Below are 19,981 nucleotides of genomic sequence, written 5' to 3'. Positions count from 1 at the left end.
TTAGTCTGACTCCCCCGTCCCTTTCATCCACTCTTACACAATATTCACACCTACACATTCACAGGACAAAACTTTTACCAACTGTAAGGTCCCAGGACGGAATTTCTGCTCCTTTAAGCCTTTGCTCTGTATACCGGGGGCGTCGTTATAGTTTTTCGCCTCAGTAATTGTTAAACACTCTGAAGCCCTCTCCCCGCAGATTGTCTTTGAATTCATTCATGGAATGTGAGTGTCGCTGTCTGGGTCAGCATTAGTTGCCCATCCCTAATTGCCCTTGGGAAGGTGGTGATGAGCTGCCTTCTGGAACCGCTGCAGTCCATGGGGTGTACGGCCACATCTGTTAACCAGATTCCGCGGCAACAGCCAGTTATATCTGTTTTTTCAGTTATTATAGCGGTTGCAGACATCATTATGTTTCTTTAGGGTGAAGATACAAATTAACTGCTCTCGGAGTCTCTCAATTTTCCCGTTTTATTTGTTTTTCCTGCCCTGACAGGTAACAGTAAATCACAACCTCAACAACCAGTGACAGCCAGTTAAATAATCATCCCCCACTCGCTGATAATGGAGTTTCTGACAGTGGCAGACATGTTCTGACCATCCTCCGATTGGGCCCGAAGGTGACCAGATTCACTGTCAGAGCTGGATTTTCAGACTGAGGGGGTGGCAGAGCCAGGTGAGTGATGATGGTGACTGTGCGAACATTTGACCAAGGGTCAGTTCCTGGCCATCACAGTGGTAATTCATTTAATTATCTATCGCAGGTCAGAACAGTAGGTGGGCACTCCTAAAATAAAATTGATTAAAAATTCTCATCATCGCTGTGTTTCTAATGTAAAATCCACATTCAATTTGCTTTCAGCTGAAATGTTGTTTAAATGAAATTAAAGGCCTCAAAACTAATCAATGAGTTCTCAGTCAGAAACAATAGTAAAAAGAAAGGTGGCCTAAACTGTCCAGAACTACGAGACAAGCCAAGTTCAGTTTACAAACTGTGCTATGGACACATCTGGTATCTGATGAAATCAGCAACTCAGGAAGTTCCGTAATTATAACTAATGAAAATAACGGTTGTTTAAGCAGAGTGAGCGATGGTGGTATAGGGGTGAGCATAACTGCCTTCCAAGCAGATGACCCAGGTTTGATTCCTGGCCAATGCATTGGTCATTTATTTTGAACCTTATCCACGGCCTCTTGTGTTTTAAACTGAGTGGACAAAAACAGGGCGAACGAAACATTTGACAGGAATGAAATAAAATGCAGATACCTTTTTCATTTTTTGTTCGGACATAATTCTTTTTTAATGAAAAATATTGGAAGAGAAAATCAAGACTCTGACCGAATAAATGAATTTTCAGCCAGACACAAAGATTCAAAGTAAAAGTAGAGGAACAAATTTCAGCTCCCGCACTGTGCGTTGCGCAATCCTGGTGCCTGATGAAGTTAATATGAACTTTACTGAGGTGGTTACATTATTCAGACAAATAAGATCTGCCAAAAGATAAAACACTGGAAAATCTCAGCAGGTCTGACGGCATCTGTAAAGAAAGAAAAGAGCTGACGTTTCGAGTCCAGATGACTCTTTGTCAAAGCTTTGACAACGGGTCGTCTGGAATCGAAACGTCAGCTCTTTTCTCTCCTTACAGATGCTGCCAAACTTGCTGAGATTTTTCAGCATTTTCTCTTTTGGTTTCAGATTCCAGCATCCGCAGTGATTTGCTTTCATTTGTTAAATAAGCAGCTGCTGTGGCCGCGTGGTTAAGGCGTTGGATTTGAAACCCGATGGGGTTTCTCCGTGCAGATTCGAGCCCCGCTGCCAGCGCGTGTGATTGGAAATGTATGCTTTAGACAGCCACAGAGTTGCAAATCCTATTTTTTTGGAAAGAATTATTTGGATCTCCAGCATGCTTTCAGCTACATAACAAGAAGGTGAGCTTGGAAAGGACACTTGAGTGTCCTCAGTCTGGCAAGGACAAGATAGGCCGAATGGATTCCTTCTATGCTGTTACATTTCTCTGGTTCTTTCTAAGGTGACATGAGGAAAATCAAAGCATGAGCAGAATGACAAAGGCATCAACAGGGGCACAAGGACAAAACAAGGTCTCACGTCAGAGGAAGATTTTTATTAATGACACACAGAACATAAGAAATACATTTATTTAATTGAGCTGGATCCTGGAAAATGAAACAAACTTCGAACCAATCAGTGCCTATCTGAGAACTGGCAAGGAATATGGCTGACATTGATACGGTTCATAGTGAATTTGTTTATAGAATAATAGAATCATGCAGTACAGAAGAGGCTCTTCGGCCCATCGAGTCTGCTCTGACATCGAAGAAGCATCTGATCTCCAATCAAATCGCATCCACCACCACTTGACCCATAGGCCTGAATGTTATGATATGCCAATTGCTGACCACATACTTTTAAAGGATGTGAGGCAACTTGCCTCCATCACCTTCCACGGCAGCGCATTCCCGACCGTCACTACCCTTAGGTAAAAATGTTTTTCCGCACATCCACCCTAAACTTCCTGCCCCTCACATTGAACCTATGTCCTCTTTTTACTGACCCTTCAACCAAGGGGAACAGCACCTTCCTATCCACTCTGTCGATGCCCTCATAATTTTGTACACCTCGATCAGGTCCCCCCTCAGTATTCTCTGCTCTCAAGAAAACAATCCAAGCCTACCCAATCTCCCTTCAGAACTTACATGTTCCATCCCAGACAGCATCATGGTGAATTTCCTCTGCACCCCCTCCAGTGCAATCACATCCTTCCTATCTTGTGGCGACCAAAACTGCACACAGTACTCTAGCTGTGGCCCCACCAAAGTTCTATGCAACTCCAACATGATATTTTATTGCAGTCGATGCCCCGATTGTTAAAGACAAGTGCCCCATATGATTTCTTTTTTCACCATCCTACTAACATATCCTTCTACCTTCAGAGATTATGGACAGACACGCCAATGTCCCTATATTCCACAGAACTTCCAAGTGCCATGCCCTTCATTGAATACTTCCTTGCCAAATTATTCCTTCCAAAGTGTGTTACCTCACATCTTTCGGGGTTAAATTCCATCTGCCACTTATCCACCCGTTTGACTATCCTGTCTATATCTTCTTGCAGACTAAGAAACTCAGCCTCCCTTTCACCACCCAGCCAATCTTTATGCCATCTGCAAAGTCACTCATCCTACCCCGTCATTTATATTAATGATTTGGATGAGAATTTAGAAGGCATGGTTAGTACGTTGGCAACTTACACCAAGATTGGTGGCAGAGTGGACAATGAAGAAGGTTACCTCGGATTGCAGTGGGATCTTGATCAATTGAGTCAATGGGCCAATGAATGGCAAATGGAATTTGATTTAGATAAATGTAAGGTGATGTATTTTGGTGGATTAAACCACGACAAGACCTATTCAGTTCATGGTAAGACGTTGGGGTGAGTTATGAAACAAAGAGATCTCGGGGTGCAGGTTCATAGCTCCTTGAAAGTGGAGTCACATGTGGACAGGGTGGTGAAGAAGACATTCGACATGCTTGGTTTCAGTGGTCAGAACATTGAACATGGGAGTTGGGACATCTTGTTGAAATTGTACAAGACATTCGTAAGGCCACGTTTGGAATACTGTGTACAGTTCTGGTCACCCTATTATGGGAAGGAAGGATATTAAACTAGAAAGAGTGCAGAAAAGATTTATTAGGATGCTACCAGGATTTGATGGTTTGAGTTATAAGGAGGGGTTGGATAGACTGGAACTTTTTTTTCCCCTGGAGCACAGGAGACCTGGAGGTGATATAAAGAGGCCTATATCATAATGAGGAAATAGATAAGGTAGATAGCCAACAGCTTTTCCCCACAATATGGGAGTCTAAAACTAGAGAACATAGGTTTACGATGAGAGGGGAGGGATACAAAAGGGTCCAGAAGGGCAATTTATTTCACACAGAGAGTGGTGTGTGGAACGAGTTGCCAGAGGTAGTAGAGGCGGGTACCATTTTGTCTTTTAAAAAGAATTTAGACAATTACATGGGTGAGCTGGATATAGAGGGATATGGACCAAACACGGGCAATAGGGACGAACTTAATGGCAAAAATTGGGCGGCATGAACATGTTGTGCCGAAGGGCCTTTTTCCATGCTGTGAACCTCCATGACGAGATTTATTGACACACACAGCAAATCCAAATTATTGTTCCCTGCTGCCATCTCCTGGCTGAACGCAAGTTGTGCAACAAGGTCACGATTCAATCAAACCTTCATAGATTGGAGTGAAATAACATCAACATGGTTCTGACCGATTAACATGATTGCAAAACATGATATTAATCAAATTCCATGTCCCAAGGACCTTGGGCGACCATGCTCACCCCGATCTATCGGAAAGTGTAAAACTCCCAGAACGGGAATGTCGGTTATATAATTCTCTAAGCTGTGATTTCTCTGCCACTTGATTGCTTGTGTATTCGTTCTATAAATAAAGAGGGGGTGACAGAGCCAGGTGGTGTTGTGGTGACTGTGCGAGCATTTGACCAAGGGTCAGTTCCTGACCCAGAGTTTTGACTTATTTAATTGGCTATCTCTGGTCAGAACAGAAGGGGGACACTCCTAAAAAAAATCACCAAATATTCTCATCATCCATGTGTTTCTAACATAAAATCCAGCTTCAATTTCCGTTCAGTGGAAACTTTGTTCAAATGAACTGCAAATCTAATCAGAGTTATCAGTCAGAAACAACAGCAAAAAGGTGGCTCAAACTGTCCAGAGAAACGAGACAAGCCAAGTTCAGGTTTAAAAAATGGGCCAAGGACACACCTGGTGTCTGCTGAAATCAGCAACTAAGGTAGTTTTGTAATTATAACTAATGAAAATAACAACTGCTTACGCAGAGTGAGCGATGGTGGGAGAGTGGTGAGCATAGCTGCCTTGACCCGGGTTCGATTCCCGGCCATCGCATTGGTAATGTATATTGGACATTATCGGCGCCCTCTTGTGGTTTACACGCACCATTTGACTGAAATGAAGTGGACTTTATTTTTCGGATGCAGAATTCGGGTTCAATTTGATTTTAATGAAAGGTTATTGAAAAAGAATAACAAGTCTGAACTAGTGAATGAGTTCTGGATCAGAGACAAAGATACAAATTAAAAGGAGACGAACAAATTTCAACTCACACGCTGTGCTCTGCATCATTCCGGTGCCTGATAAAGGTCTGTGAATGTTGCTAAGGCGGTTACATCATAACAGCAAATAAGCAGCTGCGATGGCCGAGTGGTTAAGGCGTTGGACTTGAAATCCAATGGGGTTTCCCCGCGCAGGTTCGAACCCTGCTCGCAGCGGGTGCGATTTGAAATATTAAATCTCCTGCTTCAAGGCAGTCACTGGCTCAAAGAAGGTTTGCCAAGTTTTGGCATTTAGTATTTGGATCTCCATCGTGCATTCAGCTGCATGGCTCCGGGCTGGGTGCAGGAAGATGGGCTTGGAAAGGACACCTGGGTGTCCTGATTATTTTGTAAATTGAATTTGTGTCTTTATATGCCCTGTTGTGAATAGAACTCCCACTCACCTGATGAAGGAGCAGCAAGCTTTGTTACCAAATAAACCTGTTGGACTTTCACCTGGTGTTGTGAGACTTCTCACTGTGTCCTTGGACTGGCATGGGAGGATAGGTTCAATGGCTTCCTTCTGTGCTGTTATTTTTCTATAATTCTTCCTGTGGTTCGATGAGAAAATTCATAACATGAACATTTTCTTTTAAAAGCAGCATCAAGGCACAAAGGCAAAATACGGTCTCATGTCAGAGGAAGATTCTTATGCAATGGCATAAGTTTGCACATTCTCCTCGTGTCTGCGTGGGTTTCCTCTGGGTGCTCCGGTTTCCTCCCACAGTCCAAAGATGTGCGGGTTAGGTTGATTGGCTAGGTTAAAAATTGCCCCTTAGAGTCCTGGGATGTGTAGGTTAGAGGGATTAGCGGGTAAATATGTGGGGGTAGGGCCTGGGGGGGATTGTGGTCCGTGCAGACTCGATGGGCCGAATGGCCTCCTTCTGCACTGTAGGGTTTCTATGATTTCTATGAATGCACACAGAGCATAAAAATACATTTCATCAGAATACATTGAATGAATATTTCAAAATGCTGCTTCGGTGATATCACATCATGTTCATTCAAACACATTGCAACAAGCTGGTCATTACTGGGCGTTCTGTATTCCTCGTTATAACAGTTTGGGAATGGAAGGAGCAGGTTCACATCTGCACATTGACAGGGTCAAACTGTCTCAGATTGACAGCTCCCAGGACAGGCTTTCCTCTCCTCCCGCTCTGTGCTGTGGATTCTCAAGGATTAGTTGGAGTTTCCCAGCTCAGTAACTGTAAAAGCCTCTGAGGCCAGCAATGCTCACAGTGTCTGCTCCCCAGATTCAGGGGGCTGCAGCCAATCAGAACTGTGCCTGATTTAACCCAGAACTGGTTGAAATGATGATATTGTTCACAAGCTGAATTCTATTTGATCAGATGAAGATACAGATTGTGTGCACTCAGTCACTAAGCAACAATATCCCGCCTTCATATAGAGTGGATGAGAGTGGGTGGAGGGAGAGACAGAGACAGAGTGAGTTAGGGAGGTGAGACACAGACGGCCAGACAATGTCTCAGTGACAGAAATCCTTGTAAATTCCAGATTTAGCCAGAAAGATTCTCTTGGAGAAACAGAAGCTGCAGTATCAGTTCTCACTGATACTGTGGAAGAGACACATTATGAATCCCACACTCAGGAACGGTGCTGCCTTTTGACAGAAGAGATGGGGAGAGGCAAAATAAACTGAATGGTCCAGTTCTAAACAGTGTGCAGGCTCAGAGGGAGTAGGTTCAGGAAGATATTTGAAAGTGAGACAGTTTAGGACAGTCGCTTGCAAAGTGGATGGGATCCTTGGCTTCACAAATGGAAGCACTGAGTATCCATTGGATCCCGCATAATCCACAGTGTAAAAGGAGGCCATTTGCCCATTGCATCTGCACTGACTCTCTGGAAGAACATCTTTCGCCCATGGCTAACCCTCTTACTCTACACATCTTGGGTCACTAAGGGGCAATATATCATGTCTAATCCATTTATTCTGCACATCTTTAGTCTATGGGAGGAAACTGGAGCACCTGGGGAAACCCATGCAGATACAGGGAGAATGTGCAAACTCCACACAGACAGTCAGCCATGGAGGAATTGAGCATGGGTCTCTGGCGCTGTGAAGAAGCAGCGCTAACCAGTGCCACTCTGCTGGTGTAACTTTAACAGTCCAATTCCTTTCTGAATGCCTCACTTGAAGCTGCATCACCACATTGTCAGACAATGCATCCCAGAGCTGAACTACTCACTGCGGGAAAGGGTTTTCTCATTGTGCTTCAATCACTAATGAAGGGTCAGTAAATTGGTCCACGGGGGTGAAAGGGCTTCATATGATGTGACCCTTCGTAAACTGGGTCTGTATTCTCTGTGATTCACAAGCATGAGAGGCAAAACATTAAAACATACAAGATTCTGAAGGGGTTTGATTTTGTGGACATTGGGAGATTGCGGAAGCTGGCTCAGTGTAAGGATCAGATCATTTCGCACTGACATGAGAATAAATTTCTGCACTCATTGACCCAAGATGTGTAGAGTAAGAGGGTTAGCCATGGGCGAAAGATGTTCTTCCAGAGAGTCAGTGCAGATGCAATGGGCAAATGGCCTCCTTTTACACTGTGGATTATGCGGGATCCAATGGATACTCAGTGCTTCCATTTGTGAAGCCAAGGATCCCATCCACTTTGCAAGCGACTGTCCTAAACTGTCTCACTTTCAAATATCTTCCTGAACCTACTCCTTCTGAGCCTGCACACTGTTTAGAACTGGACCATTCAGTTTATTTTGCCTCTCCCCATCTCTTCTGTCAAAAGGCAGCACCGTTCCTGAGTGTGGGATTCATAATGTGTCTCTTCCACAGTATCAGTGAGAACTGATACTGCAGCTTCTGTTTCTCCAAGAGAATCTTTCTGGCTAAATCTGGAATTTACAAGGATTTCTGTCACTGAGACATTGTCTGGCCGTCTGTGTCTCACCTCCCTAACTCACTCTGTCTCTGTCTCTCCCTCCACCCACTCTCATCCACTCTATATGAAGGCGGGATATTGTTGCTTTGACATGCTCCATTGTTGAATACACGAGTGGTGGCACAGTGGTTAGCATTGCTGCCTCAAAGCACCAGGGAACCGGGTTCAATTCCACCTTGGGTGATTGCCTGTATGATGTTTGCACATCCTCCCCATGTTTGCGATTCATCCCATTCTCCAAAGTTTAGATGGATTGACCATGGTAAACTGCCTGTTAGTGTCCCAAATATATTGGTTAGGGGGATTAGCAGAATATGTGGGGTTACCGGGATAGGTTCTGGGTGGGATGCTCTGTCAGAGAGTCAGTGCAGATTCAATGGATCAAATGGCCTCCATCTACACTGCAGGTTATGACAGTCTATGACAATTAAGGCTGAGATAGACAAATTTTGGTTTCTCAGGGAATCAAGGGAGTGAGGAGTAAAGTGGAGTTCAATCCCAAGATCTGAAACTCCATAAGCAGCTGGTATGCCCACACCTGGAGTCTGCATCCACAGTTTGGAACCCACACTTTCAGAAAGATATACAGCTGATAGAAAGAGTGCAAAGCTGTGTAACCAGGAAAATGGAAGGCATGAGGGGAATACTTAGTGAGGCATTAAGAATTATTGGATTGCAACCTTTCAAGAGGTTGATTTATGGTTTAGTTCAAATTTATAAATTGATACATGACCTTATTACCCAAGCTTGAAAAGTTCTTTATTCGGAGTTACCATATTTTTGGTGATCGTCAGTATCAACTACAGAAATTTGATTCACATCTTAATAGTCACAGTTTGTTTGCTCCCCAATAGAACTGCTGATATTTCAAATGATTTTGTTAGGAATGCTGAAAATGTAGTGACTTTTTAGAAAACTTGTCAGAAATATAGTGTGATTTCTATCTATGTATTGTCTGATGATGTTGCTGTTCTTGTTTCAATACTGTGCCTATGTGCTTTGCACTGTATGGCAATAAAGACACATAAACCATAATTGTTTTGAATGGTTTAACATTATTGATGAGCCACATAGTAAATGTCTGCCCTTATTTCCTGTGTTCTTGTGACTGGACAAGACACAAGCATGGATACTGAGGGGGAAAAAAGGGTGGAAATTGCAGAGGCAATGGTTAAAAGTTTTCTATCCGAGCTAGTTATATGGGTGGTGCCAGAGGACTGGAGAATTGCAAATGATAAATACACTTCTTCAGAAAAGGCTGTGAGGATAAGCCAACAAAAGTCCAATCAGTTTAACCTCAGCAACGTGAAATATTCTCCAAACACTGGAGATTAAATTAACACTCACTTGTGCTGATGTACATAAAGGAAAACACATACATAATGATTAAAGGGGAATCATATTTTACTTGCTTAAGATTTTATTGAGGGTAACAGAAAAGGTTGATGAGGGGAATGTGGTAAATGTGAACATGGACTGGCAAAAAGCATTTTATAAATAAAGGGGCACACAGCAAACTTGTGGTAACATTTGGAGCTGATAGAATAAAAGGGACAGCAGCAACATGGATAGGAATCTGACAGAGTGACAGGAAACACAGCAGTGGGAAATGTTTTTATTTGGAAGGAGGTCGGTTCAAGTGGGATTCCAGGAGGGTTCGTGTTAGGAATCCTGCTCTTCCTGATACATATTAGAGACATCGGCAATGCTGCACTGAGCACACATTCAAAATTGTGGTAATTACACAATACGTGACAGCATTGTGAACTGTGAGGGGGTAGTGTTGAAGCTCAAAGTTACTTCGACAGCTTGTGGATTAGTGAGACAAGACCAATTTAAAGCAGAGAAGTGTGAAATGATTTATTTCAGTGGGAAGTAAAGGGAGAGACAATATGAAAAAACTGATACAATTGTAAAGGCATGCAGGAACAAGGGACTTGTGATTAAGTGTGACACTAATAATTGCTGTTTGGGTGACAGGTTGAGAGTGTGGTTACTGAAGTATTTGGGATTGTGAGCTTTATACATAGGGGCACAGTTTACAAGACCAAGCAAGTTATGGGAAAGCTGTATAAAACCCTGGTTTGGCCTCAGTTGGAGTATTGCATTATCTGCAGGACAGCACTGTTTAGAAAAGAGGGGAAGGCATAAAAAAGGTTGCAATAAATCACTGGGCGAGGGTCCAGGGATGAAGAAGTTCAGTTGCATCGGGAGATTGGAGAATTTGGGTCTTTGGTGAAGAGAAGGTTGAGAGGAGATTTGATAGAGGTGTTCAGAATTGTGGAGGGAAGTGGAAAGAGCTGACAGGGAGAAGCTGTCATGTCCCAATCTTCCTCTGTCAGGAAGTGTTCCCCAAACTGAACGAACAGGGCACTGTTCCTGGTTACACTTCTCTGGCAATGCTAAATATTCCGAGTATTTGTTTTAATGTGTAATATTTAAGATAATTATACAAACACAACAAATTGTTTAGAGTAAAGAGACATTAAAAGTGAAAATTCATGTTGACATCTCTCTGCTGGGCTTTGAGTCTTTCCAGTATGGGCCACTGATCTGATTAATCCAATGATGCTTTTCCCAGTCGCCTGCGTAACATGGCTTGAATCCTGGACTTTCAGTTTTTGAACTGCACAGCAGAGCGTTTAAGAAAGTATTGGGGCTGAATGGCCTCATCTGTGCTCCAGTCCTCCTTCCGTCTGGTGAGCTGATCTGACACCCACCCCAGAGTGGAGTTGCTGCACAGATTGCCTTAAAAATGGTCTCTCAGCTGAGGGAATAACTGTGAATCTCATCACCACTTCCATCCTGACTAATTTCCTCCACTTCAAACCGTCCATCAATGCCAGAAGGAGTCAGAACTGGAGTAGGAGTCTCCACCAATGATTCAGTCCCATCTTTGACCACTCGAGCATCCTGCCTTGCCTCACATCTTCTCTGTTCTCCAGCAGCGATGATGTTCCAGGGTCTTGGCTACTCTGAGTGGCCTGTTCGAGGATCGCCTTGCTCCAAAGCAGCTGCCTTTTGATGTTTGTCAGCAAGTTGTTGAAACTTGGCTCCTCTTCACCTCCAACTTCAGACCAATCGGGGACTTCCATCTTCCAAGCTTCTGGGGCTGGTTGAGCAGAAACAACAATAATTGAGGATTTTGCAGTGTTGCCACATTCGAGCAGATTTCCACCTGGGGCATTTCATTAAACACCGGCTTTTTCACTTCATTAACAACTGTAGCAATGGCAATGCAATGTATTGGCCCATTTATCCTCACATAGGATTTCGCACATCATGTTGAAGTTGCACAAGACATTGGGAAGGCCACACTAGGAATACCGTATGCAGTTCTGGTCACCCTATTATAGAAAGACCATTATTAAATTTGAAAGAGTGCAGAAATGATTTACTAGGATGCTACCGGGACTTGATTGTTTGAGTTATAAGGAGAGGCTGAATAGACTGGGACTTTTTCCCTGGAGTGTAGGAGGCGTGGGGTGATGTTATAGAGGTCTATAAAATAATGAGGGCCATAGATCAGCAAGATAGTCAATATCTTTTCCCAAAGATAGGAGAGTCTAAAAGTGGAGAGCATAGGTTTAAAGTGAGGGGGGAGAAACACAGAGGTTGGAGTCTGGGACGAGCTGTCAGAGATAGCAGCAGAGGTGGTTACAATTTTGCCTGGGCGGCATTGATGAGTTGGGCTGAATGGCCTGTTTCCAGCTGTAAATCTCTGTGCCAGTATGACGATGACTCCAGCCCTATCCGGAAACGATGCAGGTTGTCACTATCATTGCTGTAAGTGGAGGTGGACAGTGCTCATTCACAACATCTGTATTCCGTATGAACAGCTGGCAGGTAGAACACCAAATCAATGGTAAATATTCTGTCAACATCCAGTGAAACTGGGGAACTATGTTAACGGGTCGGTATATTGACAGCACAGGACTCTGTGACAATAGCTTCATCCCCAACAGGGTGATGTCACCACATCCACAATTTCCCCAGTTTGGAGATTCCAGTCAGGAAGCAAGGAGCAAAGTGTAAGACACCAGAGAAAAGACAAGAGATCTTCATTTCTATCAAACAAATCATTATGTCAGGAGTTCCCAAAGGACAGCCAATGAATGACTTCTTTAAGAGGTCATAGTCATAGAATTTTACAGCACAGATAGAGGCCATTCAGCCCCTCGTGTATGTACTGGCCATCAGCATCTATCTATTCTAATCCCATTTTTCAGCGCGTATTCAAACATGTACGACCTGATGAGGGAACCAAACGTAACATTTCCACATTTGCTGACAACACAAAACTGGCGGAATTGTGAGTTGAAGGAGAATGCATGGAGGCTTCAAGGTGATTTGGACAACTTGAGTGAGTGACCAAACACATGGCAGATGCAGTACAACGCGGCTAAACGTGAAGTTCTACATTTTGGTGTGAAAAACAGAAAGGACAGGATGAGAGGAGATCTGATTAAAACATAAAATTCTAACAGGGCTGGACAGATTAGCTGCAGGAAGGATGTTTTCCTTGGTTGGGGAATGTAGAACAAGAGGACACAGTCTTAGGATACGGGGTTCACCATTTAGGAAGAAGAGGAGGAGAGATTTCTTCACCCATAGGGTGGTGAACCTGTGGAATTCTCTACCTCAGAAGCTGTGGAGACCAAGTCACTGCATATATTCAAGAAGGAGAGAGAGGTTTTTTTTAGATTTTACTGGCATCAAGGGGTATTGGGAAAAATGGGAACATGGAATTGAGATAGAGGATCAGCCATGATCACATTGAATGATGGAATAGACTCGAAGGGCTGAATGGCCGACTCCTCTTCCCAGTTTCTATGTTTTCAAGTTCTGATGAAAGGTCACAGACCTGAAACACTAACTCTGTTTCTCTCTCTAAACAGATGCTGCACAATTTGCTGAGCTTGCTTTTCTGCTTTCATTTCAGATTTCCAGCTTCCGAACAGAACCCAGCCAGAGTCAGCACCTTCAGTAGAGAGGGAGAGAGGAACCAGTGAGTGTAGAACTGAACCCAGCCAGAGTCAGCACCTTCAGGAGAGAGAGAGAGGAACCAGTGAGTGTAGAACTGAACTCAGCCAGAGTCAGCACCTTCAGTCGAGAGGGAGAGAGGAACCAGTGAGTTAGAACTGAACCCAGCCAGAGTCAGCACCTTCAGGGGAGAGAGAGAGGAATCAGTGAGTTAGAACTGAACCCAGCCAGAGTCAGCACCTTCAGTAGAGAGGGAGAGAGGAACCAGTGAGTTAGAACTGAACCCAGCCAGAGTCAGCACCTTCAGTAGAGAGAGAGAAACCAGTGAGTTAGAACTGAACGCAGCCAGAGTCAGCACCTTCAATAGAGAGAGAGAAACCAGTGAGTGTAGAACTGAACCCTGCCAGAGTCAGCACCTTCAGGAGAGAGAGAGAGAGGAACCAGTGAGTGTAGAACTGAATCCAGCCAGAGTTAGCACCTTCAGTGGAGAGAGAGAAACCAGTGAGTGTAGAACTGAAGCCAGCCAGAGTCAGCACCTTCAGGAGAGAGGGAGGAACCAGTGAGTGTAGAACTGAACCCAGCCAGAGTCAGCACCTTCAAGAGAGAGAGAGAGAAACCAGTGAGTGCAGAACTGAACACAGCCAGAGTCAGCATCTTCAGGGGAGAGAGAGAGAGAGAGAGAGAGAGAGAGAGAGAGAGAGAAACCAGTGAGTGCAGAACTGAACGCAGCCAGAGTCAGCATCTTCAGGGGAGAGGGAGGAACAAGTGAGTGTGGAACTGAACCCAGCCAGAGTCAGCACCTTCAGAGGATAGAGAGGTAACTAATCTAAACCCTGTATTCAAGAACAGATGATGTGGAGATGCCGGTGTTGGACTGGGGTAAACACAGTAACAGCTTTAACAACACCAGGTTAAAGTCCAACAGGTTTATTTGGTAGCAAATGCCATTAGCTTTCAGAGCGCTGCTCCTTCGTCAGATGGAGTGGAAATCTGCTCTCAAACAGGCCACAGTTTGCCCTGTTTGAGAGCAGATTTCCACTCCATCTGACGAAGGAGCAGCGCTCCGAAAGCAAATGGTATTTGCTACCAAATAAACCTGTTGGACTTCAAGAACAGAGGCAGAAAAGAAAGAGGGAACCAATGAACAGTGAGCTGAACGCCGGTCAGCGGGCAGTTGCTGGAGTCCATCATCAAGCATTTGGAAAGCAGGGTTATAATCAGCATGGATTTAAGGGAGGAAAATCACGCTTGACAATACTACTGGAATTCTTTGAGGATGTAACTCGTAGAGTTGACCAGGAAGAACCTGTGGATGCGGTTTATTTAGACTTTCAGAAGGCTTTGGACAAGGTCTCACATGACGTTTTTAAGTTTTAAAGGTTAATTTGTTTTTTAGTGTCAGAAGCAGGTTTACATTAACACTGCAATGAAGTTATTGTGAAAATCCCCCACTCGCCAGACTCTGCTACCTGTTCAGGGAGAATTTAGCATGACCAATATACCTAACTAGCACATCTTTCAGATTGTGGGAGGAAACTGGAGCACCCAGAGGAAACCCACATAGATGCAGACGTACATAGATGTACGTGCAGACTTCACAGTGACAGTGACCCAAGCCAGGAGTCGAAGCCGCGTCCCTGGCGCTGTGAGACAGCAGTGCTCACCACTGTGCCACCTCTCTACTATATAGTATTAAAGTACATGGGATTGCAGGTAGTGCCTTGTGATGTAAAGAAAGCTGGTGAACAGACAGGAAGCAAAGAGATGGCATAAATGGGTATTTTTCCAATTGGAAGGCAGTGATTAGTGGGGTACCGCAGGGATCTGCGCGAGGACCCCAACTGTTCATATTATATATTAATGATTTGGACACGGGAGCTAAATGTATTATCTCCAAATATGTAGATGATACAATTGTGTGGGAGGGTGAGCTTTGAGGGGCATGCAGAGATCCTCCAGCGTGATTTGGACAGGCTGAGTGTGTGGGCATCTACATGGCAGATGTAGTATTATGTGGATATTATGGCAGATGATGAAATTTGAATTCACTATGAATCTGCAATCAAAAATCTAATTGTCGCTTGTCATTGAACCCCATCTGGTTTACTAATGTCCTCTAAGCAAGGAATTCTGCTGGGCCAGAGTGTGTTTGAATTGTCACGTCTAAAGGTAACAAAAGCATGGATGAGGGTTTCAGGGACGGGTGAGTTGAGGTATTACAAACACTGTGTGATGTTACACAGCTGGAAATAGGTGATCTTGGTGAAGGAACAGATATGTGGTTGGAATCTTATTTCCGAGTCTGATGAGGTGCCAAGATTATGAGGGTTTGTTTCAAACTCGGACATTGACAGTGGGAGATGGACCCAGTGACTGAGAACAGAATTTGTAGTGGAAACATTGGTCTTCCAAATATTTAATTGGGGGAATTCTCTGCTTAGCCAGTACTCGAGGTCGGAGAAGGAGTGTAATAACTTAATAACAGGGGATTGGTTGTGAGAGGTGATGGTGAGGTACAGCTGGGTGTTATCAGCAGACATGTGAAAACTAACACTGCTTTCAGATAATATCACTGAGGGGTAAGGTGTAGATGAAAAATAGGAAGGAGCCAAGGATATATCCTTGGGTGATTTCGGTGGTAACAGAACAGGATGGGAAGAGAAACCATTGCAGGTGATACTTTGCATATGACCAGAAAGATAAGAATGGAACCGGCCGAGTGCAGTCTTACCCAGATGAACAATCCCTCCTCATCTCCTCATCCTTCTCAACCTACCCACACCTTTGACATGGTTGACTGCCCCATTATGCTCCAATACCTTCCCACTGTCAGGTCAGTGTGCACAGCAGGAGAAGATGTTAATGTACCTGACATCCTGGGAAAACTAATGATGGATGAAGGCCCACTCAGTAAACGAGTGGAGAGAAAGCTGGAGTTCTCAATCATCTTCATCTCGAGCGGCAGCTCCTCCCTCTCAATATGTGTGGTGAGATCAGGCCATTCTGCTCAGTCAGGAACACCCAGATTGACTGTAAGAGAGAGAGAGGCTGTAATTAGAACCAAACAATAAGGGAGATTCACTCAAAGTAACCAAGCCCCATCCCAAAACAGAGCACAGGAAGATCCCAGTATCTAACCGTGGCCTCTGCAAAGTGAGCTGCTCTAACCTGCTGTGACACTGAGCCCAACACACAAAGCACGGGAAGATCCCAATTTCTGTGCTGATTGGTCTGACTCCAGGGAGTTTGCAGTGCCGCTATTGCCCTCTTTTTAGGGCAGTGCCGCTCTTGCTGAGAGGGGGGAACTGCAGCGTGACATGTTTACACAGGAAGCTGCCATTGGAAACACTAAGCTGCGGATTTAAAGAATCCGACAGTGCAGGAGGAGGCCATTCTGCCCATCGAGTCTGCACCAACTACAATCCCACCCAGATTCTACCCCCAGCACTGACCCGAGCTGGTCCCCATGAAACGAAGGAGCAGTTTAGCATGGCCAATCCACCTCACCCGCACATCTCTGGACTGTGGGAGGAAACCGGAGCACCCGGAGGAAATGCACGCTCCCCACGCTGTGAGGCAGCAGTGCTAACCACTGTGCCACCCCATTTACAGCCGGGCAGGATGAGATTCCCGCTACCAAAACCCTTCACCCATCCGGTGCCCCGCTGTGGATGGATCCGGGCCCGGGGACTGAAGCCACTGGCGGTACATTTGCTGCCGCTCCGCGCGGTGTCTGATGGGCCCGAATCCCCGCCATCGGCCTGCGACCGACAGCTGGGAAAACCAATCGGAAATTGACGCATCGCGATTTTCCAATGGCCGCTCTGCGCCCACTGAGTGACAGCTGCGTTATCCAATCAATGGGTTCCATAGTCAGAAGTTCGAGACCATTGAAAATGATGCTCCCAATTGTAACCAATCGCAGACCGCGTTGCTAACAACAACAGCCCCACAATGTGATTGACATCTTGTCTAGCCAATCGTAACGCAGTGTCCAATCGGACTGTGCCGCTCGTGCGCGACTGCCGGTCCGATGGTCGTGGGTTATCGTTGATATTTGCCCTCTTTTTAGGTCAAACCAAATAAACAAACTCGTGAGCGTCACTCCCAGCCCAGCGTCATTGCGTCATTCAATTCGATCCGGAGCTGAAACCAATGAGAAATCAAAGAGCTGGAGGCGGAAAGAATCCTTAAAGTGGAACCGCTCACACAATTATAGTTGTACAATTATAATTCGTTGATGGCAGTTAAAGCGGCAAAAGGACTGCGGAAAGTCAGAGGATGCAAAAGCTGGAACCCGCGGGAAAGGAAGGAGGAAAGAAATGAAGGGAACAGGCGACAGAAATGAACGAGAGGAAAGCAAGCTGGAAGCCAGGGGCTTTTAGACAGGGTATTCCAGAGCTGAAACCCAGAGAGCTGAAAGTACGAATATCACTGGTGGAGTGAACCAAGTAAGAAGTCTAACAACACCAGGTTAAAGTCCAACAGTTTTATTTGGTTGCAAAAGCCACTAGCTTTCAGAGCGCTGTTCCCTCATCAGGTAAGTCAGGTAACGTGATGAAGGAGCAGCGCTCCGAAAGCTCGTGGCTTTTGCGACCAAATAAGCATGTTGGACTTTAACCTGATGTTGTGAGACTTCTTACCATGAGGGCAGAATCAGTGGAGCTCAGATATCTCAGAGGATTGTTACGCTGGAGTTGATGAAAGGTAGGAAGAGCTGAGGACATGGAGGGTTTTGGAAACACGGATAAGAATATTAACATTGAGACATTGTTTAACCACGAGTCAGTGTTTGTCACTGAGCACAGGGTTGATGCATGAACGGTATCTGGAGTAAATTCTGATTTAATGATGAGAAATCAATTAGCAGCTTTCTGGACACAGCAGCACAATAAATCGGATCAGAAGTGAACCACTTGGCCCCTCAAGCCTGCTGCTCCATTCAATAGGATCATGTTTTAGATTCCAAACCACAGAATCTTTACAATGCCGTAACAGCCCATTTGGTCCATCAAGTCTACACTGCCTTATTGAAATTGCATGCTACCTAATCCCACTCTCCCGCCTCACAGCCCCAGAGACCCGGGTTTGCTCCTGGCCTTTGCTGACTGTGCAAATTTTGCACATTCTCCCCCGTGGGTTTCCTCTGGGTGCTCTGGTTGACTCCCACGATTCAAAGATGTGCAGCTTAGGTGGATTGGCCATGTGAAATGTTCATTTAGTTTCCAAAGATGTGTACATTAGGAACTGAATCTGTGCAATTTTGACACTTATTTTGAAATTTTCCCCCTTGGTTCTTGATGAACTCATGACTGGAACATAAAAAACTCTATCATTGAATCCCTACATTGCAAAAGGTGGCCATTCGGCCCATTGAGTCTGCACTGATTCTCTGATCTATCCACGCAACCTCACATATTTATCCTGTTAATCCTCCTAATCTAAACATACTGGGAGACATAAGGGTAAATTTAGCATGGTAAATCCACTTACCCTATCAATGGAGTGTGGGGGGAAACCAGAGCACACAGAGGAAAGCTACGTGGACATAGAGAAAATGTGAAAAATACGTACAGTCACCCAAGGCCTGAATTGAGTCCAGGTCTCTGTCATTCTGCAGCAGCAGTGCGAAAGCCACCCTTACTTCTCTTCCATAAGACCATAAGACATAGGAGCAGAATTAGGCCACTCAGCCCATCGAATCTGTTCCGCCATTTTTCTCATTCCCATTCTCCTGTCTTTTCCCCATAACCCCTGATCCCCTTATTACTCAAGAATCTATCTATCTCTGTCTTAGATACACTCAACGACCTGACCTCCACAGCCTTTTGCAGCAAAGATTTCCATAGATTCGCCACTCTCTGGCTGAAGAAATTCCTCCTCATCTCTGCTTTAAAGGAACGTTCCTTTCGTCTGAGGTTGTGCTCTGGTTGTAGTTTTTCCTACAAGTGGAAACATCCTCTCTGTGTCCACTCTCTCCAGGCCCCCCAGTATCCTTTAAGTTTCAATAAGATCCCCCCTCATCCTTGTAAACTCCAACGAATACAGACCCAGAGTCCTCAACCGTTCTTCATACAACAAGCTCTTCGTTCCATGGATCATTCTTGTGAACCTCCTCTGGACCTTTTCCAAGGCCAGCACATCCTTCCTTAGATACGGTGCCCAAACTGCTCACAATACTCCACACGGTGTCTGACCAGAGCCTTTGCCAGCCTCAGAAGTACATCCGTGCTCTTGTATTCTAACCCTCTCGACATTGCATTTCCCTTCCTAACTGCCGACTGAACCTACACGTTTACCTGAAGAGAATCCTGAACAAGGACTCCCAAGTCCCTTTGTGCTTCTGAGTTCCTAAGCATTTCACAATTTTAAAAGTAATCTGTGCCTCCATTCCTCCTTCCAAAGTGCGTAACCTCACACTTTCCCACATTGTTTTCCTTCTGCCATTTCTCTGCCCACTCTCCCAGCCTTTCCAAATCCTTCTGCAGCACACCTGCTTCCTCAATGTTACGTTTCCCTCTACAGGTCCTCACAGACTTCTTCCGTGAGGAAAAATACCCAACTTCTCAATCGATCTTCATTGCTACAAATCTTTGTCAACAGAATCATTCATGTGAATATCCTTTGCACTCCCTCCAAACTTCTTCAAGTGTGGTGCCCAGCACTGGACTCAGTGCTCCAGGTGAGGCCTATCTAGTGTATTTAAAATCTCAACATGATCTTCTTAATCATGTATTCAATCTTCCAATAAAACATAGGGTGTCATTTGCTTTATTACCTGCTCTCTCAACATGCCCAACCACCTTTAATGACTTTTCTACTGAGAAACCGAGATCCCTTTTTTCCTGCATTTCCTTAAGTGTTTCTCCATTTATTTCTCCACACTCTCAAAATGAATCAAC

The 19,981-nt window shown here is 44.7% G+C and overlaps 1 long non-coding RNA gene and 1 other non-coding gene across 3 annotated transcripts; one reads left to right on the top strand and one right to left on the bottom strand.

Moving 5' to 3' along the window:
- The first annotated feature begins 5,267 nt into the window (after positions 1-5,267).
- On the top strand, positions 5,268-5,349 carry trnas-uga (transfer RNA serine (anticodon UGA)). The gene has a single exon. It is a non-coding gene; the product is annotated as a tRNA-Ser (tRNA).
- Positions 5,350-8,836: 3,487 nt separating this feature from the next.
- Positions 8,837-16,815, bottom strand: LOC144483492 (uncharacterized). 2 transcript variants are annotated; one of them, XR_013496014.1, is made up of 3 exons: positions 16,717-16,815; positions 15,948-16,109; positions 8,837-11,208 (listed from the first exon to the last, which is right to left on the bottom strand). It is a non-coding gene; the product is annotated as an uncharacterized LOC144483492 (long non-coding RNA). The 2 variants fall into 2 exon arrangements; XR_013496013.1 differs by having other exon boundaries at positions 8,839-11,208; positions 16,532-16,810.
- Between the last annotated feature and the right edge of the window lie 3,166 nt (positions 16,816-19,981).

The sequence above is a fragment of the Mustelus asterias genome, unplaced genomic scaffold (genome assembly GCF_964213995.1).
Source record: "Mustelus asterias unplaced genomic scaffold, sMusAst1.hap1.1 HAP1_SCAFFOLD_74, whole genome shotgun sequence".
Taxonomy (NCBI): domain Eukaryota; kingdom Metazoa; phylum Chordata; class Chondrichthyes; order Carcharhiniformes; family Triakidae; genus Mustelus; species Mustelus asterias.
This window is presented reverse-complemented; position numbering and strand designations above follow the sequence as displayed.